The sequence below is a fragment of the Quercus robur genome, chromosome 1 (assembly GCF_932294415.1).
Source record: "Quercus robur chromosome 1, dhQueRobu3.1, whole genome shotgun sequence".
Lineage (NCBI taxonomy): Eukaryota > Viridiplantae > Streptophyta > Magnoliopsida > Fagales > Fagaceae > Quercus > Quercus robur.
Window position 1 is genome coordinate 36,062,525 of NC_065534.1, and position 27,920 is coordinate 36,090,444.

A 27,920-nucleotide genomic window follows, 5' to 3' on the forward strand; every position below is an offset into this window, starting at 1 on the left:
TGCTTCAAAGACTTAAATGCCCCGTGTTAATTGGTTTAAGAATTAAAAGTGATAAAAATAAAATATAAGGACTAAAATGGACATTATACTATTTATATATTTAAAAATTATTTTGTTATAGAATTTTCAATATTTAGTTTTCGACAACAATCAGTATCAAAACAGAACTAGTATTGAGCATCATTTTCTCTATTATTTCGGAAGAGGAATCAAAGTTCAAACTCGTTACATATTACATATATTACACAGTCAGAGAGTGATAGTCTCGGGGGAGAGAGAGATGAGTGGAGCAGGGAAGAAGGTAACTGAGGCGGCATTTGAGGCATCGAAGAGCATAGATTGGGATGCGATGACTAAGCTTTCCGTCTCCGACGAGGCTCGCTAAGAGTTCTCCACTCTTCGCCGTGCCTTCGACGAGGTCAACAACACCCTCCGAACCAAGTTCGGTCAGGTACGGTACCTCCTCTCTCTCTCTCTCTCTCATCGATCTTCTTTTTTAGCTAATTACATTGACACCAAGTTCATTCATACTTCATTGCTTCAGGCTTTTAGTTGATTTGTGTTCTACATTTTAAGCTTAATTAATGATATGAAATTGATCCAAGTCAGCCGTTGAGATTGATTTCTTTGTTTTTGTTTATGTAAAAAACCAGAAACAATTTCTTCCAAGTTTTTTTAATTTTTATTTTATGAATGTTTTAGAATTTTAAACTATTTGGTTTGTTATTGTGTCTTACAAATCAGTGTGGGCGTGTTTGGATTGGGTCATTGCAATTCCATGGCTAAGTTCAGGTTTACATGGCATTGATCTTTGACGCTCATTTTGTTTATAGAACTTGCTAGAGCTTATGAATTTTATAAACTCATTTTCAAATTAGGAGACTTGGAATTGGTAATCTTTATTTATTTTTCTCCTTTTATACGTTGTTGTTTTGTCCCAATGAATACAAAAGCCTGCATTTTTATTTTATTTTATTTTATTTTTTGGAATCTTTGTTTATTCTTTTGTCTGTTTTGTATTTTTGAAATTCGCGTAATGAATTTGTATGAAAATCATGGTGACACTAACAATTAAGACATCATATGAAATTTCTGGGCCTTGTTTATATTTATCTATAATCTGATAATCCATTTTGTTAATTTATTTTTTGAATGATGCAGGAACCTGACCCGATTGACTGAGATGGGTCTCACATAGTTGATATTTACAAGGAAGCATATGATAGTATGTATTATACATTACCTATGTGCCATTTATATTTATTCTTCATATAACGTTTTTCGTTATCATCTTGCATGAGATGGGTGAGTCTGTTTGAGCGAAAGTCTCCATACTTAGGTTCTTTTCTCTGTAGTAGGAAACTACTTCCAAGCTGTAGTCTTCTATAAGAATGAATGCATCCAATCCTTGTTTATTTTTCTTGCATCTTCCTAAAGCACAAGAAATTTCAGGTCATAGATCATAAAATAGTGAACCTTCTAGAACTTATCTGCATGCACTATGTCTATGTGTGACTGTAGGTAGCATATACAGCTATTCAAAAATTGAACTTTTTGTATAGTTGAATTCAGTATTGACTGTTTGGTTAGGTTTTCTTTAAAATTCAGCATATAGGTTTTCTTTAGCTCACCACTTCAATACTTAAATATATAAATAAAAAAAGAACCTGGGGATTAATGTATATCTTATGCCTCCTACCTATCAAGAAAAAGAAGTTATTGAGATGCCTCCTTCATAATTCCCTTAGGAAGTTGTGGATAAGTGAGTACAGATGGCCATAAATTGTCTATTCTATAGAGAGTATTGAAAATATTTTTTAACTCCCCCTTCCAAAAAGAAAATAACTACATCTAGATTAACGACAAAATTTTATCTGCAGAAGTGCAGAGTATACTTGTAAAAGAGAACAAGATTTTCTTTTTCAGAGATAATTCCATTCCTTCTCTTCTGTGCTAGGTCTTTTTCTTTGGGGGGGTAGGGGGAGCCTGTGGTTATAGGAGTTAACTTTTTTATTGAATTTCAGTTGTTTTTGTAAACATATCAATTGATAAAAGAAAGACATGCTGTATTCAAATCACTCATATTTTTCTTCCAGATTGTATGTACCTGCAGGATTATTTTGGAAAAACAGTGGAGTAATGCTAGAACAAAAAAATTCTATTGGAAACATTCCTTTAATAGTTTAGGTGCCAAATAATAGAACCCACTGTTGTGTTGATTTGAGGTGTTGATAAGGCTGACTTCATCTCTGTTCAGTGGGTGAATCTTGCACATATGGAAAAGCTTCATATCAAAATCTTTAAAGTTACATTTTGTTTTATTTTTGTGGGTGATTTCTCATGTATACATCCTATGTACTAGGAATGCACCCCTCTTTTTCACATTTTTTTAATTAAACTTTATTTAGTTACATAAAAAGAAAAGACCAAGATAATGGCAGTAGAGAAAAGGTTTTTGGGAATTCACCCAGCGTTGTCCAATAATTACTTCATTGGAATCAAACAACTATAATTAAATGGTTTATGGTGGTAGAATTGGTTGATCGATCTGCTTTCTGCACTTATTTATTTCCTTTAGTCTGTTAACTTTATATTAGCCTGATTTTGGCACTATATATGTTAATCTGCAGACATTCAGATCCCAAAGTATGTAGACACCATCACTCCTCATTACAAACACAAGTCTGATGCCTTGGTAATGGCCGCAATTATTTTTTATTTTTTTTATTGGTTCTCATTACTCTCCTATTCTCCTATTAAAGCTAAAGGATCCCTTTTTTCTTTTCTTTTTTCTCTTTCTCCGCGCTTTGTTTCGACAAATGTCTGGAACTGCTCATACTTGTTTTGATTTGCATAATTGAAAATGTAACATCCAAGAGGGCATGAAGAATATCCAAATGTCCATGGATATGATGTGAATGGGATGACTTCCGGTCATATCTTGCGAGAAACTGAAATCAAGAAAATCATTTCTATCGGGAATACCTGAATTGACAAATTCCTGTAAGAAAGGTTCTGATGTTGTTTATCTTCTGCTAGGAAACATGAAAAATCAACATCAACAGGGGTTAAAAAAGGTCCAAATGTCTTAGAATCTGATGAAATTGCTCCTGGTCATGTCTAACCAGGGTAAACTTTTTCATTAGGAGCTTCGGTGATTGCAGGAAATTCTTGATTTTAGTGTTCTTACTACATAGAAACTATCCAGCTACTGTAAACATGGCAGGGGAAAAACATCTTATATTTTTGGGAACATATAACGAAGTTCAATATATTTTGAATTTTAGTTGGTCGAGCTGAAAGAAGCTGAAGAGAAATCTCTGAAGGAGTCTGAAAGATTAGAAAAGGAGGTTGCAGAAGTTAAAGAGATGAAGGTAAACATTGATTTTGTTTTTGTTTTTGTTTTTTTTTTTTTTAAATCACCCATTTTCAAATGTCTCTCTCACCATTTTGGTTTGTATTGGTTTGTGTGCCAACTTAACAGTAAAAGATCAGTACCACGACTGCAAATTTAAGATGCATCCAGAGCTAAAGATGAAGTTTTGATGATGAATATCCGAAATGATCGATTATTGGTGTTACTGAAGTCATCTCTGCTTATAACTTTTCAGTTATTAAGGGCCTGTTTGGGTAAGGAATTTTCGTCACTCAATTTCCGTCACTCAATTTCCATCACTCATCACTCATCACTCATAACTCATAACTCATCACTCATCACTCATTTTTTTCACACTCATTTGGCAACATCACTTTTATTTTCATCACTCAATTTTTTCACACTATTCATGGGTCCCACACCTGTCAGCCAGTACAGTAGTTTTTTTTTTTATTTTTTTTTATTTTTTTATTAATACCCAACTCACCGAAGCTTAAAAAAAAAAAAAAAAAAAAAAAAAAAAAAAAAAAAAAAACCGAACAGCCAAACCCAGGAAAAGAAAAAGAAAAAGAAAAAAAAAATAAAAAAAAAGGACAACGCCAACCCAGAAAAGAAAAAAAAAAGGAAAAGAAAAAAAAAAAAAAAAGAACAACGCCAACCCAGAAAAAAAAAAAAAAAAAAAAAAAAAAACAGCCAACGCCAACCCAGAAAAAAAAAAAAAAAAAAAAAAAAAAAAAAAAAAAAAAAAAAAAAAAAGTCAAAAGGTGGTCAAAAGTTGCGGCTGTGGGTCCCTCATGTGTGTTTATTTACGGAAATGCCATTGAGTTATGAGTTATGGAAACTGAAAACAGCCTTTTGTTGTTTTCAGTTTCCATAACTCATAACTCAAAAATCAGAGAATTGAGTGATGGAAACAGAGTTATGGAAACAGAGTTATCGTTTGGCCAAACAACCTTTTTACTATGGGTCCCACCATTTTTGAGTTATGAGTTATGGAAACAGAGAATTGAGTTATCAAAAAACTCAATCCAAACGGCCCCTAAGCATCTATTGCATTTCAAGTTCTACGCCTTCATGCCCAATTTGTCATATTCCATTAGAATAAAATTAAGCAATTGTTCTTTTCGAATTTTGTAAGCTTGTTCTTGGGAAATTGTGAAAATTTTGATCAATATACTTGTGTGGAAAAGGATTATCTTCATTTCAAGTCTTGTTTATTTCGATCATTTAATTGTTTTTAATTTTATTCTCTTGATCTAATAGTGTAAGGATTGTCATGTCATTTAATCGTATACTTGTACCATAGATCTGGGTTCTGACTTCTTTAAAAGACAGATGACTGTTATGGAACGGGCCATATGTATCAAACCAGTCTGAAGTCCAAAGTTAAATTCATTTATGAAATTCTGTTCTTAATTCCTTTTGTTTGCTTGACAATGAGATATATAATCCCAAAATACACAAAACAATAAAATAAAAAGGAAACTCCACCCAAACTCAACTTTGGGCCACTGGCCACCTCTTTGATCGGCTGCTATAATTCCAGCATAAAGACAAAGGTAAACTACATATATCACAGATTCACAATATTGATTATTGACTTATTGAGACGTTTACGGCCGCAAGAGAATCTTCATGGGACCAAGGCTTCTCCTTCTCTCACTGAATATTTAAGAGAAAATAATTCAACAGAAGAAGTTCGTAGAGAATTAAAAGCTCTAGCTCTAGGTTAGACAAATGGAATAATAAAAGGAATATTGGATAGAAGTTGATGATGATTAGAGAGAGGAAATCTTGACTCTGTCTCTCCCTCAGGCTGGGATAAAAACTCTAGGATAGAAAACCAACTAATAATAAGCTCTACTAAGATGAGTTGGAGAAAATGGTTTGGTATGATTCTTCCAACTCTGATGTCTACCATCAATTATGTGATTGTTGAAGGAGAAGGACCACTCTCCTTCTCCTAATGCCAAAAGCTAAAAGAAGAGTCATGTGATGTGCTCCACACTGGGGCTTTCTTCGTGGTCCCCCTTTCTAATGCAAATTTATAAATTCTCTTTTCCCTTGCATTTAGATTTTGGACGGAGTTAGTGCTTTTCAGACTGCTGCATTGCATACCATCAACAATGGTGGTGTACAAGTAATGCATTGCATGGATCCCATGATACCAAAGTCCAAACCCTCTGTAATGTGTGTGGATTTCACGGACCTAAACAGGGTCTGCCTCAAGTATAGCTTTCTCTTGCCAAGAATCGACTAGCTAGTTGATTCAACACTGGGGCACAAACTCCTCACCTTCATGGACACTTTCTTAGGCCACAACCAAATCCAAATGTCAGAAGAAGACTTGGAGAAGACAGCTTTCATTACCAGTCAAGGACTCTGTTGTTACAGGGTCATTGATAGTGGTAAAAATATAATCATATATATATATATATATATATATAAGTTAGGTATTACAAAATTTTACGTAAACAACTAAATTAAAAGACAGCTTTTGTCAAACGTACAAACACTTTTTGCTAAAAATATTATTAAAAAAATACACATGATATTAATGGTTTAATGGTTTAGGTTTATTGATAAAACATTTTTTTTTTTTAAATTATTACAATAGATGAAAATTACTCCAATTGGCTTACTTATTATACAAAAAATACCCCATTAAACACTATTGTTACCTTAGGACGCAAAATGTATCGAGCTAGCTTTTGCAGGTAACCAAATTGACTTTGAAAACTTAAGATATTTTTCTTTACTTTCTTAAAACCAACTTTTGAAAACAGAAAACAAAAACAGTTATCAAACATAACCACAACATCCAAAAGAGGAAGACCATTGGTCAGTTCTTTGCATTAAAGTTTGCCTCTTCTATGGAAACTATTACAAATGAAATATCTGTAGCCTAGCACTAGTTCTCGAAATGATCATCATATACCTTAATCATGTCTTGGCTAAGATTTAGAGTTTACTTTCTTTAGTCTACCTACCCTCTTACTCTGGGCTGTTACGCTGCACCACCAAAACTGAAAACCTAAAACTTGAACTGGCTAGCATGTCCCCAAGTACCCCAAGCTCAGGGCATTCACTCCATTCCATAAGGCCTAATGTAACTGGAGAGTGTGGTTCATGGTATCTACCCACTATAACAAGATCAAAATTGTTCGCCATCTTCTGTATAACAAGAGTTGTATCTGCCCCATGTCTCACACTCTCCTCTTCATGCTTTATTTTTCGGTTGCCATTTATACTAGCCCATAATTCATCCATTGCCTCCTTGTCTAGATTATTTTGATAACTACTTGTGTTGTAACCCGACGCTATAAGCTGAACCACTGTTAGGCTGACATTAGGATGCCCAGCCATGCGAATGCTATACGCAAGTGCCTCTCGATCATCAGCACCCCCTATGAAAAGCATGGCAATCAAATATGATGAATTACCTGTCAAAATGCTCAAGTTGCCACCAATTTCGCCTCGGTCAACAAGAACTCCAATGGAGCAAGGAGCCTTCTTAAGCACATTTTTGTTTATGATCCTAAGGAAAGGAATGTTTGCTTCGGCTGTTCCATCAATTGCCCATGTTTTGTGAAAGGGAACAATTATGATGCTTGTTTTCTGATCCATTGCAAGAGTACATATATCATCATGCATGCTTGCACATGGTGCAATTGCTTTGAAGTTTTGTATTTTAACACTCCCTTCGCTGTAATTCTCATAATGATCAAAGGCATTGCTAATTTGTCCAGAATAATCTAGATTAGAAGCTAATAAGTTGTTTTGCTTATCAAGTTTTACAAGGATAGATGTTGCCCGTCCTGTGATCTCCATAAGCTGAAGGACACATACAAGAATAGGGTTTTCTTTTGTGGGGTTGGACACTTCAATGAGGTTAGTAAATGAAGATACATTTTCTTCTGAATGGATGCAGACTAGCATTCGGAGACCAGAGTTTTGTGCTGAGTTTGTGATTGTCCTCCTTGTGTTAGCCATGTATCTTGTGGAAGGGTCATAAAGGTGACGGATAAAAATTGTGGCCAACCCTGTTGCCATTATCATGTTGAAAATTAAAAGCGTATATGTTTGGGTTGTTATGATCTGTCAATGAACAAACAAAACAGAAGGTTAATGCATCATTAACATTATCTTACAAAGTAAGAAAAACTTCATTCTTTACTTTTTTTTTGTCCTAAGATAATCGTAGGATTTGTAACTAAGTAAACAGAGCTTTAAGAAAAGTACTATAGTATTGTTTTTGGAAAGTATTGAATGTGAAGACTGAAGCGAGCATTTAAGTTAAATTAATATTGATCCTACAGATTATTCACACTTTGTTTTTTCTTGTGTTACCTGAGAGTCGCGCAACACACCATATGTAGTGATTTCCATAATACCTTTGCAACACATGATGAGAGTCAGTGTTAAAGATTCCTTGAAAGGGATCTTAAAGTAGATTGATGGCAAAATGGTGCCAATGAACTTGCCGAAGTAACCAGCAAAAATGATGAGCTCTGTTTTTGCTGCAGACATGTTTACTATGGAAGAGATCTGCATCTTGAGCCCACTGGTAGCGTAGAAGATTGGAAGTAGCAACCCAGTACAAATAACCTCAAGCTTTTGTGTTATGATTGCACCTAATGTTGTCCCATTTGGCAAAGCCACACCAAACACAAAAGCTCCAAAGCGAGCATGTTCACCAATATACTCTGCAAAAAATCCATTCACCATAACTATACAAAGGATGGCTATAAATTGATTTTCCTCAATGGGTCTATTTTTTGGCGTGAAACTGACAATCCATATCACTAGTGGTCGCATTAGGAAGAGTACGGAGCAGTAATAACCGACCACAATTGCTATTAATGATAAAGGTTCGGTTGGGGAGTATTTCAGGGCTGTACCAATATTTCTCACAATAAATGCGAGAAACCAAGCACATGCATCACTTACAAAGGAAATGGAGGAAGCAAATCGGCCAATTTCTGAATTAAGAATGTTGATTTCATAAAGGAGGCTGGTGATGTCAATGAAAGGAGTCAAAGCATTTGTAGTAATTAAGAATAAAAGTACAACTGCATGCTCTAAGGGGTTAGCACGTTCTACGATCTTGTATGTTGCCACTCCAAATACCAAGGGAATAATAATCCCCGTTAGAGCGATTATCACGGCTTTTCTTCCAGTGCTCTTTACTAAGCTTGTATCAATCTGTAAGCCTAATATAAAGAGGTGTAACATGACGCCAAACTCTGCAAATGTTAAAAATACATATCTGGCTCCTGGAGGAAATAAGTTTGCTGCATACACCTTGCATTGAGCTAGTAATGAGGGGCCCATTATTATGCTGGCCTGGAAAAGCAAATTTTTTTAAGTATTAGCATGTATACTGTAAGAAACTTGATTTTAATCCAGCTATATGGATTTTGGAATGTGGACAATAAGTTGGAAGGACCAAATGCTATAAAATCAATTTTAAAAAATTCCACTAGTAGGAAAATGATGACAGCAATGATGAATGTTTAATTATTTAACAATAATTCTAATACTCCTCTTATGTATGTGTCTAAATTCCCCCTTAATAAGTGGGGCCCAACACATAGGATTTTTAATATTTTAAATGAAAGGTAGAATTGAGATTTGTATCGAATTCAGGATCTTCTACTCTGATACCATGATAAATTACCAATTGTTCCAAAACATAAAATATGGACAAAGTTTTGGTTCAAACAAATTTGAAACTATCTTTTCTAACTCATTGTGTGATAAATTATAGACTAGCTTTGTGTATTATTTAAACAAATCAAATGTCTTATTGAAAATATCGTGCAACTAAAATTACACGTGAATGGATTTTTCAATTGTCACGTAGATTTGAGTAAGATAACTCCAAACATAGCTAAGCCAAACATTTTCTATTAGAAAATTGTGAATTTTTTTTTCCCCAAAAAAAGAAGAAGGTAGGGGTAGCTATAACAACTGCCAAATTAAAACATGGGAAAGGACTTGATATGGACATGAGTTATGTAAAGAAAAAGACTTACAACAATTTGTATGATGATCTTGGGTTGGCGAAGAGGTCTCAATAAAATGAAAGCAAAACCAGAGAGAATAAAAAACACAACGATCTCAGCCAATAGAATCGAAGTGTTGTTGTCCAAAGGATGATCTCTGTGCCAGAAACCCTTGGAGTTATTTATGTGGGTGTATTGACACACCATTAATTCCCCTAGGGCAGTCCCTATCGCCCTTGTCACTCCAACTGAATTGTTCATGGCAAGCTGAAACAGTCTTAATTTGTTAATTGTAAAAATTCAAGAAGGATAATGATTAGCTTACACGACAAGACAACAACAAGATCAAAAACTTATTGAATGATGGAGAAAGAATAGAAGGTAAGCCTTTAAAAATAGTAGAAATCGGATATATAGACGAGAAATTTGGAAGTGTGAATGGAGATTTGCAAGTTTCAAGGTTTTTCTAACTAACCAAGTTCCAAGAGGGTTTCAAAGGACCACTAGTCAAAACTTAAATGTTGTTCTTTGAAGTTGGCCTTTGAAAAGGACAAGGTTGTTAAGGTTGTTTATTTATAAGATCACTGTAAGGAAAGCGATGTTGAGATTGTTTAGGGCATGTTTGTTAATGTAACACTTAAACAACGTTACTAGAAATCTCTTACTAAACTGACCCTTATTTCTTAAGAATATTGTTTGTTACCATATACACATAGGCATCTCCACTTTGAAGGCAAGGGGGTCAAACTAACATGACTTGGAAAAAAAGATGTATCTATAATTTTTTTTTTATATAGGACAAAACTTAGGTACAATACCTTAGGTGCTATTCCTTAGATTCCCTTCTTAAGATTCAGCAATGTGGTTATTTAACTAAAATATACACTTCTATCCCATGAGAAAAAATCCACATGGCAGAATCTTAAGAGAGGAACCGAAAGAAGGATAATGATTAGCTTACACGACAAGACAACAACAACATCAAAAACTTATTGAATGATGGAGAAAGAACAGAAGGTAAGCCTTTAAAAATAGTAGAAATCAGATATATAGATGAGAAAAGTGGAAGTGTGAATGGACATTTGCAAGTTTCAAGGTTTTTCTAACTGACCAAGTTCCAAGAGGGTTTCAAAGGACCAACTAGTCAAAACTTAAATGTTGTTCGTTAAAGTTGGCCTTTGAAAAGGACAAGGTTGTTGAGGTTGTTTATTTATAAGATCACTGTAAGGATAGCGATGTTGAGATTGTTTAGGGAATGTTTGTTAATGTTGTTTAAACAGCACAATACATATTTTCACAATACTTTTTCACTCATACATATTTCCACAATACTTAAACAATATTACTAGAAATCTCTTACTAAACGGACCCTTATTTCTTAAAAATACTGTTTGTTACCATATACACACAAGCATCTCCACTTTGAAGGCAAGGGGGTCAAACAAACATGACTTGGAAAAAAAGATGTATCTATAATCTATATTTATATATAGGACAAAATTTAGGTATAGTACCTTAGGTGCTATATTTTAGGTTCCCCTCTTGAGATTCAGCAATGTGGCTACTTAACTAAAATATACACTTCTATCTCATGAGAAAAAATTCACCTGGCAGAATTTTAAGAGGGGAACCAAAAGAACAGCACCTAATTATTATACCTAAGTGTTGCCCTTATATATATATATAAAAGTTGAAGTCTGTCATTTTTTTTAAATCACATCATCAATCACGTCACTATTTTTTCCCCATTTTTTTAACTATATATATATATATATATATATATATATATAGTGCAGCTTTACACATTTTCTAACTCATTATATTCAATTTACCATTAATTCTGCCATCTTCCAATTCTAACTCTTCTTTTCCCCTGTCAAAAGCCTTGTAGTTGAATTGACACCTCCCTATGTATAAAGTGTTTTTTAGGAAGGAAAGGGTTCGAGTTGCAGGATTAGCAGCATATTATAATTATCTCTGAAAAAATAAATAAATAAATAACTCTTCCTTTCCCCTTCAAACCTTTCATGTGCCACCACTGCAATTAACTACATTATTTTTAACAATATAAATTTCCAATTGCTCTTTGTCCACCCCACAAAAGTTGCCACAGTAGCATTAGATTTGGAAAGTATGCGTTCATTCCCTTCTTATTTTTGCTTTTTCCCCAACTTTGGGTTTTCAATTGGAATTTTGATAGTTTGTGGCTAGTATGGTTTTTTGTGGGTTATTCACAATGTGATCACTTTAGGCTATGGGTGACTAGGATTTAGTTTGCCGGTTATGAGAAGGGTTTTTGAGGATTAGAAATCTCTACAATAACTTCATATTGTGGGTTGTTCACAATTGCTATAATAACTTCATATGGGTGGCTAGTATGGTTTTTTGTGGGTTGTTCACAATTTTTATTTTATATTTGTGTTTTACCCAATCAATTTGTTCACTTCATATTCATGTTGGATGTGGGACCTTTCTCAATTTCTATTTGGTTCCGAAAGTCATAAATACTATATTTAGCAAATTGTTTCTTATTATATGCAAAACATAACAATTTGATCTTGATGCCCAATAGAAAATAATAAATATGCCACAAAAGGTTGATGAGTTTGTGAGTCACAAGGAAATAGAGAATCTTAACTTAATTAGGGGTTTGATTTTTACTTGATTCTGGCAATGCTAAATGTGGAATTTGATTCTTGCAGGGTTTAGGAACATTGATCCAAATACAAGGAAGTTTGACAATGAAGATTTCTTAAGTGGCTAGAGACATTTCTAACTTTAAGAGAAAGACTATTTTTTCATCCTTTTCCTTCACAACAAGCTCTTGGACCATGTGTTGAGCTAGGGCAATTTGGACCAAATGGAAAAAATTGATCATTTGAGGTGGGACATGTTGATTCTAATGATGGCATTAGGAAAGCTTAGAGAGCAATAATTTCCAACACAAATGCTTTATTTCTTACATTCAACAGGTTCATAATTAAGTTGTTCCCTCATTTGGTAGCTTCAATTGAAGCCAGAGCATTGTAGCTCAACCGACTCCTGTTGTTTCTAATAGAGACATTCATGATTTAAACTTCAAATCCCCATTTCCCCATTATAACAATAGAATTATCAACCAAAAAAAAAAAAAATAGAATCATAGAATGTCCTCTTTCTCGCTTATTACTTAATTCTTAAGGTTGATTTTCAATCATGATCAATTTGCTCTCAAACCCCTATTATTATAATGTTGATATGTTAGAATAAATGAGCACTTGTACATGCCATAAGTCATGATTGTTGGTTTGAATTTTGGGGGTTAGTTGCTTGCATATGCGTCACATATATTTTGGCAAAGAGACAAAAATAGGTTTTTTTTACGTTTGTCGACAATTGTGACTAAGATAATCTATACTATCTATAACAGGATTCCCCCTTTAATCTAGACTTCTCTCAATATCAAAAATACCTCATCTAATAAAATAAAATCATAGGATTCCCCATAAAATTCTCTTTCTTCAATTAGACTTTTATGTGGTTCAAATATACCCCTACAATGTTTAAGTAAGGACAAAACATGGGAACAAATAAGTAAAACTCAATACACCACTTTCAAATACACGTTAAAAAAAAAAAAAAAAAAATCGTTCACCTCACAGTCCATTTGAATTAATGTCTATGTTTTATTTGAATTCAAATACTAGGTCATTGCCACATCTATATCACTTTTATCATTATTGCAAAGAGATGAAAACTCACTAACCCCTCTTTTTTAGTTAAAATGGAGTTCCTTCAAATTAAGGATAACAAAGTCATTTTACAAATGTTGATACCCGTTTTTGACAAATAGCCCAATAGTGAAGGAAGATGAAGGAGGAAAAGAGTGAAAGAAACCTGATAGAAGCAAAAGGGTCATGGGAGCCCAAGAAAAGAGGTAAACGCCTAATGGGCTAACGTGGCAGGGAATAACAGTCAGCAGGCTCGTGGGCGCAACGAGAGGTAAAATAAAGTAAATGGGCTATGAAAGTCCAAGAAAAGAGGTAAACACCCAATGGGCCAACGTGGCAGGAAATAACAGCCAGCAGGCCCATGGACACAACGAGAGGTAAAAGTAAAGTAAATGGGCTATGAAAGTCCAATAAAAAAGGTAAACGCCCAATGGGCCAACATGGTAGAAAATAACAGCCAGCAAGCTTATGGGCCCAAAGGAGGTAGAAGCAAAAAAACAAGAAGAGAGAAGGAGACTAGTGGGACGGAGGAAATAAGAAAGAAGAACAAAAGCCCAACGAATTGGTTTGGCAAGAACTTATGCCAAACAAGCAAACAAGCCTATGAGGGAATGAGAAGAAATAAGGCAAACCCAGAAGCGCATGCACCTTTTTGTGGAAGATAAGCACGAGTAGAAGAGACACACAGCAGAACGAGACATGGCAGAAATGGCATGGGAATGAAAGAAAACAAATGTAGAGGATAGTGGAACAAGCACACAAGGGCAGGAGCACCACCCACTTGTACCCAGCCAATATAGGAGAGGTGGGCACGCTGTCAAGGGATTTAGAGGGTGTAGTTTGGTATTAGGGGAAAAAAGTCTATTTTGGGTTTCCAACCATAACTTCGTTTGGGAAAAATGCCTTGTTAGGATGGCATTTTGCCCAAAAGAGGTAGTAGATGATTGGGACCACCCAATGCATGCCATAAAGGTAGGTAGTAAGAGACCCAAACCCTTATCCACTAAGGCAAGAGGGGAAAGGCGGGAGGAAGATCAAACAAAGAGAGATTTTATCATGGCATGGGTGGTGGAAGAAAGAGAATGCACTAGATTCACCCAGTGGTGGTAATGGTCGGGCAACCAATGGGTTGATGGGCAATCCTGAAGGGATGCCCATAACAAATCAAAAATAGTTGATGAAACCCTGGGGGGTAAAACGGAGAAATCCCATGGAATTATCCCCCTATAAAGAGGGGCAGTAGCCATAGATGGAAGAGAGGCGGGACAATAGTAAAAGACTAGGAAAGAAAAGACTAAGGAAAAGAAAGAGATGGTTTTGGATCTGCTCACACTCACTTTGATTTGGGTTTGTTTAGATCTTGTTGTCTTATTCAGATATTTTATTCAGATCTGGGTTGTGAGCTGTGTGTTGATGATGCTATTGGTGGGTCTAAGGTTGATTTGGAAGTTTTTAGCTCAAGATTGTTGTGGATTTGAGTTAGGGCTTTACTGGTTGCTGGGAAATTGATTAAGGAATTTGTTTGATTGAAATTATGTTTATTTGGTTGAAAATCTATGTTATGAGAAATATTGTATTAGGAAAATAATTTTTGGTTGAATGTATAATTGATTTTTGTGGAAGTATTTGTGTACAAATTTTGGAATATTCTGGGTTTCAATTCTTTTGTTCTTGTGATTGAATATTCTGGGTTTGTTGTTCTTGTGTATTCATGATCAAGATGAACACAAATCTCAATTAATGTGTTTTTTGGTTTTTAATTTTGTTCTTCTCTTTTTTATATGGTTAAAATTGATAATTTTTTTTTTTTTAATTTAGAAACTTATGCGGAGCTGGCATGGTATTTTTTAAAAATCAAATAAAATTTTTTTATTATTATTTTATTAGCCATGTCAGCATTTACTATGCAAATAGTGCACTTCGTCTATCACGTATGAATTTTCTGTTAGTGTGTTAATGGCATGGACCAAAATGGACGTGATATTTCGTTTTCAAGGACTGAGGTAGGTGTAAATAAAAGTTAGGGACCAAAATGAGAATAGGCCCAAAATGTATGGACCAAAAGTGTATTTTTGGCTTGAATTAAAAAAAAAAAAAATTGTCCCCCCTCCCCCGGCAGCGCCCTTTGTTATGCATATTTCTGCCCTTGGTAATAATGTCTATTTCCTGCATATATGTAATTCGAACATCACCTTTGCCATTATCTATCAATCTCTATATATATTATCTCTACTAATAATTATTATTATTAGTAGAGATGATGATAATAATAATAATAATAATGTGTGAAAAAGTGAGCAAATCTAGTTGAGTCATGTTGTACTTAGATCAGATTGGGAGCTAATCTGGTTTCCTGCTTGGATTAATTAAAAAATTAAAGAGAATCCTTGGTAAATCCTATATATTTTTATTATAAAAATGTTTAGATAATTACTAATCTCTAAGAGGCTCTTTTTTTTATTTTCTAAAGGTTAATAATTTTTATTTATCATTGTACAGTACACTAGCCAAGGCAAACAAGAGTGCTAACTTGGCTGAATCTAGACCTTACACGTGGACAAGTAGTGAGGAAAGGAAAGGGGATTTTGGCAAAGGGAAGAGTGTCCATGGCTCATGCCACAGGCATGATCACCCTTGGAGGGAGTGAAATGCGTGCCTTGGCATGGACACCCAGCACCAGCGTAAAAGGGAGATAGCAACCCCCTCTGGTCGGAGGTATTAGAACACCTCTCATTGGTTGAAACTCGGTTGGGCCACTACTGAGAACACGTGTATCACTTCTAGCCCCCTTGGATTCCCTTTCCTTGTCTAATGCTTGTTCCTCACGGACTCACGATGTAGCAAAGCCGTCCTTCATCCCACTATCCTGACATTAGCAGATTTTCTCTCTCCTCCAGCCATGGCATGGTACAATAGCTATCTTAGGGTTTGAATGGGGGAAGGGCTTAACACATGTTTTTGTGTACCTAACAACATTCCTCGTACTATAAAAGAAATATATTGCTGAGCAATTAGGGCAAGAGACAGAAGAGATAGAAAGAGAGGCAGAAATCTGGGTAGAAAAGTGAGGAAAAGAGAGGCTTTTGGGGAAGAACATCACCTTATGTAGTACCTTAAACTTTCACATAATAGAGAGCTTTAAAGAGTGAAGGATATTCCATCCTTCACTCACCGTGGTTTTTCACCCCTTCCTCAAGGTTTTCCACATATGTTACATGCCTTCTTTACTTTCTTTGCTCTGTATTTTACTTTCCTTAGATGTTAAAGTGTTAAAGTTTTCATTTTTATTGTTCATGAGCTTTTACACTTAAATACAATATTAGATTTCTACTTCGCCTTCTTTGCACATTTGACAATCTAACTTGCACATACATTTTTGGCGACTTCACTAGAGAGAATCTCAGGTTATTCTCTCTTTTTGTTTTTCAATGCCTCTGAGAAAGAAGAACGCAGCTGATTAGACAGGTTCAGGTGAAGAACAACAAGTCGAAGCAAGCGTGGATCATGTCTCCATGCACACTGAAGGTACAGAGTCTTTTGAATAGGTCTGGCAGCCCAGAAACCGAGAGCTTTTTGTGGCCATAGAGGACCCTCAACGTTCCCAAGCCACCATGTGGGTTGAAGTTCAGTCTTTGTGTCAAAAGTCATCTACTCCTCAGACCCCACAAGGAGGCCAACCACCTCAGGGAGAGACTGAAAGGTCGAATCTGATTCCACCTCCAATTCCAGAGCGGAGAGCACCACAACAGCCCAATGAGCCTCAAGCATCTCCCTATTTGACTACGGCTTGAGGCCAGAAAGGCGGAGAGCCTGTGGTTATTGGAGTTAGCTTTTTTTTTTATTATTGAATTTCAGTTGTTTTTGTAAACATATCAGATCCCAATGTATGTAGACACCATCACTCTTCATTACAAACCCAACAAACCCAAGTCTGATGCCTTGGTAAGGGCCGCAATTATTTCTTTTTTTCTTTATTGGTTCTCATTACTCCTCCTATTCTCCTATTAAAGCTAAAGGATCCCCTTTTCTTTTTTCTTTTTTCTTTTTTTTTCGTGCTTTGTTTCCACAAATGTCTGGAACTGCTCATACTTATTTTGATTTGCATAATGGAAAATGTAACATCCAAGGGCACGAAGAATATCCAAATGTCCATGGATATGATGGGATGACTTCCGGTCATATCTTGTGAGAAGCTGAAATGAAGAAAATCTCTTCTATCGGGAATACCTGAATTGACAAATTCTTGTAAGAAAGGTTCTGATGTTGTTTATCTTCTGCTAGGAAACATGAAAAATCAACATCAACAGGGGTTAAAAAAGGTCCAAATGTCTTTGAATCTGATGAAATTGCTCCTAGTCATGTCTAACCAGGGTAAACTTTTTCATTAGGAGCTTCAGCGATTGCAGGAAATTCTTGATTTTAGTGTTCTTACTACATAAAACTATCCAGCTACTGTAAACATGGCAGGGGAAAAAATCTCATATTTTTGGGAACATCTAATGAAGTTCAATATATTTTGAATTTTAGTTGGTGGAGCTGAAAGAAGCTGAAGAGAAATCTCTGAAGGAGTCTGAAAGATTAGAAAAGGAGGTTGCAGAAGTTAAAGAGATGAAGGTAAACATTGATTTCTTTATTTTAAAAAAAAAAAAAAAAAAAAAATCACCCATTTTCCATGTCTCTCTCACCATTTTGGTTTGTATTGGTTTGTGTGCCAACTTAACAGAAAAAGATCAGTACCATGACTGCAAATTTGAGAAGCATCCAGAGCTAAAGAAGAAGTTTGATGATGAATATCTGAAATGATTATTGGTGTTACTGAAGTCCTCTCTGCTTATCACTTTTCAGTTATTAAGCATCTATTGCATTTCAGTTTCTACGCCTTCATCCCCAATTTGTCATATTCCATTAGAATAAAATTAAGCATTTGTTCTTTTTGAATTTTGTAAGCTTGTTCTTGGGAAATTGCGAAAATTTTGATCAATATACTTGTGTGGAAAAGGATTATCTTCATTTCAAGTCTTGTTTATTTCGATCATTTTATTGTTTTTTATTTTATTCTCTTGATCTAATAATGTAAGGATTGTCATGTCATTTAATCGTATACTTGTACCATAGATCTGGGTTCTGACTTCTTAAAAAGACAGAAGACTGTTATGGAATGGGCCATATGTATCAAACCAGTCTGAAGTCCAAAGTTAAATTCATTTATGAAATTCTGTTCTTAATTCCTTTTGTTTGCATGACAATGAGATATATAATCCCAAAATACACAAAACAATAAAATAAAAAGGAAACTCCACCCAAACTCAACTTTGGGCCATTGGCCACCTCTTTGAGATCGGCTGCTATAATTCCAGCATGTAAACTACATATATCACAGATTCACAATATTGATTATTGACTTATTGAGACGTTTATGGCGGCAAGAGAATCTTCATGGGACCATGACTTCTCCTTCTCTCACTGAATATTTAAGAGAAAACAATTCAACAGAAGAAGTTCGTAGAGAATTAAAAGCTCTAGCTCTAGGTTAGACAAATGGAATAATAAAAGGAATATTGGATAGAAGTTGATGATGGTTAGAGAGAGGAACTCTTGACGCTGTCTCTCCCTCAGGCTGGGATAAAAACCATAGGATAGAAAACCAACTAATAATAAGCTCTACTAAGATGAGTTGGAGAAAATGGTTTGGTATGATTCTTCCAACTCTGATGTCTACCATCAATTATGTGATTGTTGAAGGAGAAGGACCACTCTCCTTCTCCTAATGCCAAAAGCTAAAAGAAGAGTCATGTGATGTGCTCCACACTGGGGCTTTCTTCGTGGTCCCCCTTTCTAATGCAAATTTATAAATTCTCTTTTCCCTTGCATTTAGATTTTGGACGATGTTAGTGCTTTTCAGACTGCTGCATTGCATACCATCAACAATGGCGGCGTACAAGTAATGCATTGCATGGATCCCATGATGCCAAAGTCCAAACCCGCTGATGCACCACTATTTGCTATGTGGACTCAGCTCGTAATGTGTATAGATTTCACAGACCTAAATAAAGCCTGCCTCAAACATAGCTTTCTCCTGCGAATAATCAACCAACTAGTTGATTCAACACCGGGGCACAAACTCCACACCTTCATGGACGCTTTTGTAGGCTACAACCAAATCCAAATGTCAGAAGAATACCCGGGGAGGACAGCTTTCATCACCAGTCAAGGACTTTAATGTTACAGGGTCATTAATAGTGGTTGAAATACATTCATATATATATATATATATATATATATATATAAGTTAGGTATTACAAAATTTTAAAAGACAGTGCTTTTGTCAAACGTACACACACTTTTTGCTAAAAATATTTTAAAAAAAAAAAAAATACACATGATATTGATGGTTTAATGGTTTAGGTTTATTGATAAAACAAGTTTTTTTTTTTTTTAAATTTATTACAATAGATGAAAATTACTCCAATTGACATACTTATTATACAAAAAATGCCCCCTTAAACACTGTTGTTACCTTAGAACGCAAAATGTATCGAGCTAGCTTTTGCAGGTAACCAAATTGACTTTGAAAACTTATGGATTTTTTCTTTTCTTTCTTAAAACCAACTTTTGAAAACAGAAAACAAAAACAATTATCAAACATAACCACAGCATCCAAAAGAGGAAGACCAATGGATAGTTCTTTGCATTAAAGTTTGCCTCTTCTATGGAAACTATTACAAATGAAATATTCTGCAGCCTAGCACTAGTTCTCGAAATGATCATCATATACCTTAATCATGTCTTGGCTAAGATTTAGAGTTTACTTTTTGTAGTCTACCCACCCTCTTACTCTGGGTTGTTATGTTGCACCACCAAAACTGAAAACCTAAAACTTGAACTAGCTAGCATGTCCCCAAGCACTCCAAGCTCAGGGCATTCGCTCCATTCTATAAGGCCTAATGTAACTGGAGAGTGTGGTTCATGGTATCTACCCACTATAACAAGATCAAAATTGTTCGCCATCTTCTGTATAACAAGAGTTGTATCTGCCCCATGTCTCACACTCTCCTCTTCATGCTTTATTTTTCGGTTGCCATTTATACTAGCCCATAATTCATCCATTGCCTCCTTGTCTAGATTATTTTGATAACTGCTTGTGTTGTAACCCGACGCTATAAGCTGAACCACTGTTAGGTTGACATTGGGATGCCCAGCCATGCGAATGCTATATGCAAGTGCCTCTCGATCATCAGCACCCCCTATGAAAAGCATGGCAATCAAATATGATGAATTACCTGTCAAAATGCTCAAGTTGCCACCAATTTCGCCTCGATCAACAAGAACTCCAATGGAGCAAGGGGCCTTCTTAAGCACATTTTTGTTTACGGTCCTAAGGAAAGGAATGTTTGCTTCGGCTGTTCCATCAATTGCCCATGTTTTGTGAAAGGGAACAATTATGATGCTTGTTTTCTGATCCACTGCAAGAGTACATATATCATCATGCATGCTTGCACATGGTGCAATTGCTTTGAAGTTTTGTATTTTAACACTCCCTTCGCTGTAATTCTCATAATGATCAAAGGCATTGCTAATTTGTCCAGAATAATCTAGATTAGAAGCTAATAAGTTGTTTTGCTTATCAAGTTTTACAAGGATAGATGTTGCCCGTCCTGTGATCTCCATAAGCTGAAGGACACATACAAAAATAGGGTTTTCTTTTGTGGGGTTGGACACTTCAATGAGGTTAGTAAATGAAGATACATTTTCATCTGAATGGATGCAAACTAGCATTCGGAGACCAGAGTTTTGTGTTGAGTTTGTGATTGTCCTCCTTGTGTTAACCATGTATCTTGTGGAAGGGTCATAAAGGTGACGGATAAAAATTGTGGCCAACCCTGTTGCCATTATCATGTTGAAAATTAAAAGCGTATATGTTTGGATTGCTATGATCTGTCAATGAACAAACAAAACAGAAGGTCAATGCACCATTAACATTATCTTACAAAGCAAGCAAAACTTCATTCTTTACTCTCTCTTTTTTTGTCCTAAGATAATCGTAGGATTTGTAACTAAGTAAACAGAGCTTTAAGAAAAGTACTATAGTATTGTTTTTGGAAAGTATTGAATGTGAAGACTGAAGCAAGCATTTAAGTTAAATTGATATTGATCCTATAGATTCTTCACACTTAGTTGTTTCTTGTGTTACCTGAGTGTCGTACAACGCACCATATACAGCGATTTCCATAATGCCTTTGCAACACATGATGAGAGTCAATGTTAAAGATTCCTTGAAGGGGATCTTAAAGTAGATTGATGGCAAAATGGTGCCAATGAACTTGCCAAAGTAACCAGCAAAAATGATGAGCTCTATTTTTGCTGAAGTCATGTTTACTATGGAAGAGATCTGCACCTTGAGCCCACTGATAGCGCAGAAGATTGGAAGTAGCAACCCAGTACAAATAACCTCAAGCTTTTGTGTTATGATTGCGCCTAATGTTGTCCCATTTGGCAAAGCCAAACCAAGCACAAAAGCACCAAAGCGAGCATGTTCGCCAATATACTCTGCAAAAATTGCATTCACCAAAACTATACAGAGGATGGCTATAAATTGATTTTCCTCAATGGGTCTATTTTTTGGCGTGAAACTGACAATCCATATCACTAGTGGTCGCATTAGGAAGAGTATGGAGCAGTAATAACCGACCACAATTGCTATTAATGATAAAGGTTCGGTTGGGGAGTATTTCAAGGCTGCACCAGTATTTCTCACAATAAATGCGAGAAACCAACCACATGCATCACTTACGAAGGAAATGGAGGCAGAAAATCGGCCAATTTCTGAATTAAGAATGTTCATTTCATAGAGGAGGCTGGTGATGTCAATGAAAGGAGTCAAAGCATTTGCAGTAATTAAGGCTAAAAGTATAACTGCATGCTCTAAAGGGTTAGCACGTTGTACGATCTTGTATGCTACCACTCCAAATACCAAGGGAATAATATTCCCCATTAAAGCGATTACCACGGCTTTTCTTCCAATGCTCTTTACTAAGCTTGTATCAATTTGTAATCCTAATATAAAGAGATGAAACATGACGCCAAACTCTGCAAATGTTACAAGTACATATCTGGCTCCTGGAGGAAATAATGTTGCCTCATACACCTTGCTTTGATCTAGTAATGAGGGACCCATTATTATGCCGGCCTGGGAAAGCAGATTTTTTTAAGTATCAGCATGTATACTATAAGAAACTTGATTTTAATCCAGCTTTATGCATTTTGATTGTGGACAATAAGTTGGAAGGACCAAATGCTACAAAATCAATTTTAAAAAATTCCACTAGTAGGAAAATGATGACAGCAATGATAAATGTTTAATTATTTAACAATAATTCTAATACTCCTCTTATGTGTGAGTCTAAATTCCCCTTTAATAGGTGGGGCCCAACACATAGAATTTTTAATATTTTAAATGAGAGATAGAATTGAGACATATATCAAATTCAAAATCTTTTACTCTGATACCATGATAAATTATCCATTGTTCTAAGACATAAAATATGGACAAAGTTTTGGTTCAAACAAATTTGAAACTATCTTTTCTAACTCATTGTGTGATAAATTATAAACTACCTTTGTGTGTTATTTAAACAAATCACATGACTTATTGAAAATATCATGCGACTAAAATTACACGTGAATAGTTTTTTCAATTGTCACGTAGATTTGAGTAAGATAACTCCAAACATAGCTGAGCCAAACATTTTCTATTAGAAAATTTTGAATTTTTTTTTTCCAAAAAAAAAAAAGAAGGTAGAGGTAGCTACAGGAGCTACCAAATTAAAACATGGGAAAGGACTTGATATGGACATGAGTTATGTAAAGAAACAGACTTACAACAATTTGTATGATGATCTTGGGTTGGCGAAGAGGTCTCAACAAAATGAAAGCAAAACCAAAGATGATAAAAACCATGATGATCTCGGCCAGTAGAATCGCAGTGTTGTTGTCCAAAGGATGATCCCCCTGCCAGAGACTCCGAGAGTTATTTATGTGGGTGTATTGACACACCATTATTACCCCTAGGGTAGTCCCTTTCACCCTTGTCACCCCTTCGGAATTGTTCATGGCAAGCTAAAACAGTTTTAATTTGTTAATTATAAAAATTCAAGAAGGATAATGATTAGCTTACACGACAAGACAACAACAAGATCAAAAACTTATTGAATGATGGAAAAAGAACAGAAGGTAAGCCTTTAAAAAGAGTAGAAATCGAATATATAGACGAGAAATTTGGAAGTGTGAACGGACATATGCAAGTTTTAAGGTTTTTCTAACTAACTAAGTTCCAAGAGGGTTTCAAAGGACCAACTAGTCAAAACGTAAACGTTGTTCGTTGAAGTTGGCCTTTGAAAAGGACAAGGTTGTTGAGGTTGTTTATTTATAAGATCACTATAAGGAAAGCGATGTTGAGATTATTTTGGGCATGTTTGTTAATGTTGTTTGAACAACAGTTTTTGTTATTTAAACAGCACAAGATTCTGCCATGTTTGAACACTATTTGTTACCATATACACACAGGCAGCTCCACTTTGAAAGCAAGGGGGTAAAACTAACCTAACTTGGAAAAAAAGAAGTATATATAATCTATATTTATATATAGGACAAAACTTAGGTACAATACTTTGGTGCTATTCCTTAGGTTCTCCTCTTAAGATTCAATCATATCGCTACTTAACTAAAATATTCACTTCCATTCCATGAGAAAAAATTCACATAGTAGAATCTTAAGAGGGGAACCTAAAGAACAGTAACTAATTATTGTACCTAAGTCTTTGCCCTTACATATATCTAAAAGTTGAAGTTTGTCATTTTTTTTTTAAATCACATCATCGATCTCGTCATTATTTTTTCCCCATTTTTTTAACTATATTAATATATATATATATATATATATATATATATATATACACACACACATATATAGTGCAGCTTTACACATTTCCTAACTCATTATATTCAATTTACCATTAATTCCGCCATCTTCCAATTCTAACTCTTCTTTTCCCCTACCAAAAGCGTTGTAGTTGAATTGGCACCTTCCCATACACAAAGTGCTTAGAGGTTTAGAGGGAAAAAGGTTCAAGCTGCGGGGTTAGCAGCATGTTGTAATTACCTCTCCAAAAAAAAAAAAAAAAAAAAAACTCTTCCTTTCCCCTTCAAACCTTTCATGTGCCACCATTGTAGTTAACTACATTATTTTTTTTTAACGGTATAAATTTCCAATTGCTCTTTGTCCACCTCCACAAAAGTTGCCAAATTAGCATTAGATTTGGAAAGTCCCTCTGAGATGTGTTCATTCCCTTCTTATTTTTTCTTTTTCCCTAACTTCGGGTTTTCTATTGGAATTTTGATAGTTTGTGGCTAGTATGGGTTTTTGTGGGTTGTTCACAATGTAATCACTTTGGGCTATGGGTGGCTAGGATTTAGTTTGCCGGTTATGAAAAGGGCTTTTGAGGATTAGAAATCTCTACAATAACTTCATATTCATGTCGTACAATTTTTATTTTATAGTTGTGTTTTACCCAATCAATTTGTTCACTTCATATTCATGTTGGATGTGGGACCTTTCTCAATTTCTTTTTCCTCTTTCTCACTTATCACTTAATTCTTAAGGCTGATTTTCAATCATGATCAATTTGCTCTCAAACCCCTATTATTATAATGTTAATATGTTAGAATAAATGAGCACTTGTACATGCCATAAGTCATGCTTGTTGTTTTGAATTTTGGGGGTTAGTTGCTTGCATGTGCGTCACATTTATTTTGGCAAAGCGATAAAAATGGGTTTTTTTTACCTTTGTCGATAATTGTGACTAAGATAATCTATACTATCTATAACAGGATTCCTCCTTTAATCTGGACTTCTCTCAATATCAAAAATACCTCATCTAATAACCAATGATTTTTCCTAGTTTTTAGGAATAAGGTTAATAACATCATAGGATTCCCCATAAAATTCTCTTTCTTCAATTAGACTTTTATGTGGTTCAAAAATACCTTTAAGTAAGGACAAAACATGGGAACAAAAAAGTAAAATAAAACTCACTACACCACTTTCAAATACACGTTACCCAAAAAAAAAAAACCGTTCACCTCACAGTCCATTTGAATTAATGTCTTTGTTTTATTTGAATTCAAATACTAGGTCATTGCCACATCTATATCACTTTTATCATTATTGCTTAGAGATGAAAACTCACTAAGCCCTCTTTTTTAGTTAAAATGGAGTTCCTTCAAATTAAGGATAACAAAGTCATTTTACAAGTGTTGATACCCATTTTTGACAAATAGCCCAATAGTGAAGGAAGATGAAGGAGGAAAAGAGTGAAAGAAACCTAATGGAAGCAAAAGGTCCATTGGAGCCCAAGAAAAGAGGTAAACACCTAATGGGCTAACGTGGCAAGGAGTAATAGTCAGTAGGCTCATAGGCGCAATGCAAGGTAAAATAAAGTAAATGGGCTATGAAAGTCCAAGAAAAGAGGTAAACGTCCAATGGGCCAACATGGCAGGAAATAACAGCCAGCAGACCCATGGAGACAACGAGAGGTAAAAGTAAAGTAAATGGGCTATGAAAGTCTAATAAAAAAGGTAAAAGCTCAATGGGCTAACATGGTAGGAAATAACAGCTAGCAAGCCCATGGGCACAAAAGAGGTAAAAGTAAAGTAAATGGGCTATGAAGGCCCAAAGGAAGAAGTAAAAAACCAATGGGCTGACAAGCCCATAACCACAGCAAGAAGAGAGAAGGAGACTAGTGGGACGAAGGAAATAAGAAAGAATAACAAAAGCCCAACGAATTGGTTTGGCAAGAACTTATGCCAAACAAGCAAACAAGCCCACGAGGGAATGAGAAGAAATAAGGCAAACCTAGAAGCCCATGCACCTTTTCGTGGAAGATAAGCACAAGTAGAAGAGACACAACAGAAGGAGACATGGCAGAAACATCATAGGAATGAAAGAAAACAAACCTAGAGGATAGTGGAACGAGCACACAAGGGTCGGAGCACCACCCACTTGTACTTAGCCAATATAGGAGAGGTGGGCATGCGGTCAAGGGATTCAAAGGGTGTAGTCTGGTATTAGGGGGAAAAAGTCTATTTTAGGTTTCCAACCTTAACTTCTTTTGGGAAAAATGCCTTGTTGCGATGGCATTTTGCCCAAAAGAGGTAGTAGACGGCTGGGACCACCTGATGCATACCATAGAGGTAGGTAGTGAGACACCTAAACCCTTATCCACTGAAGCAAGAAGGGAAAGGTAGGAGGAAGATCAAACAAAAAAAGATTTTATCATGGCATGGGTAGTGGAAGAAAGAGAATGCACTAAATTCACCCAATGGTGATAATGGTCGGGCAACCAATGGGTTGATGGGCAATCCTGAAGGGATGCCCATAACAAACCAAAAATAGTTGGTGAAGCCCTGGGGGGTAAAAGGGAGAAATCCCATTTAATTAGCCCACTATAAAGAGGGGCAATAGCCATAGATGGAAGAGAGGCGAGACAATAGTAAAAAGACTAGGAAAGAAAAGACTAAGGAAAAGAAAGAGATGGTTTTGGATTTGCTCTCGCTCACTTTGATCTAGGTTTGTTTAGATCTTGTTTTCTTATTTAGATATTTTATTCAGATCTTGGTTGTGAGTTGTGTGTTGATGATGCTATTGGTGGGTCTAAGGTTGATTTGGAAGTTTTTAGCTCAAGATTGTTGTGGATTTGATGTTAAGGTTTTGCTGGTTGCTGGGAAATTGATAAAGGAATTTGTTTGATTGAAATTCTATTTATTTGGTTGAGAATCTATGTTATGAGAAATATTGTATTAGGAAAATAATTTTTGGTTGAATGTATAATTGATTTTCGTGGAAAAATTTGTGTACAAATTTGTGTATAATTGATTTTTCTCTTTCTCTGTGCTTTGTTTCGACAAATTTCTGGAACTGCTCATACTTGTTTTGATTTGCATAATTGAAAATGTAACATCCAAGAGGGCATGAAGAATATCCAAATGTCCATGGATATGATGGGATGACTTCCAGTGATATCTTGTGAGAAACTGAAATCAAGAAAATCTTTTCTATCGGGAATACCTGAATTGACAATTCTTATAAGAAAGGTTCTGATGTTGTTTATCTTCTGCTGGGAAACATGAAAAATCAACATCAACAGGGGTTAAAAAAGGTCCAAATGTGTTAGAATTTGATGAAATTGCTCCTGGTCATGTCTAACCAAGGTAAACTTTTTCATTAGGAGCTTCAATGATTGCAGGAAATTCTTGATTTTAGTGTTCTTACTACATAGAAACTATCCAGCTACTGTAAACATGGCAAGGGAAAAAAATCTTATATTTTTGGGAAAATCTATTGAAGTTCAATATATTTTGAATTGTAGTTGGTGGAGCTCAAAGAAGCTGAGGAGAAATCTCTAAAGGAATCTGAAAGATTAGAAAAGGAGGTTGCAGAAGTTAAAGAAATGAAGGTAAACATTGATTTAGTTTTTTTTTTTTTTTTTTAAATCACCCATTTTCCATGTCTCTCTCACAATTTTGGTTTGTATTGGTTTGTGTGCTAACTTAACAGAAAAAGATCAGTACCATGACTGCAAATGAGTACTTTGAGAAGCATCTAGAGCTAAAGAAGAAGTTTGATGATGAGATCCGAAATGATTATTGGTGTTTCTAAAGTCATCTCTGCTTATCACTCAAATAAAAAAACGCCAAAACTATTACCAATTTTACTAAAAAAATAATTACAAATTAACGTGACAATAAATATAATTGGCACAATTTGAACAA

General features: G+C 35.3%; 1 pseudogene; it reads left to right on the forward strand.

The window, feature by feature from the left end:
- Positions 1–157: 157 nt before the first annotated feature.
- LOC126733321 (ATP synthase subunit d, mitochondrial-like) lies at positions 158–27,893 on the forward strand (annotated as a pseudogene).
- Positions 27,894–27,920: the final 27 nt, after the last annotated feature.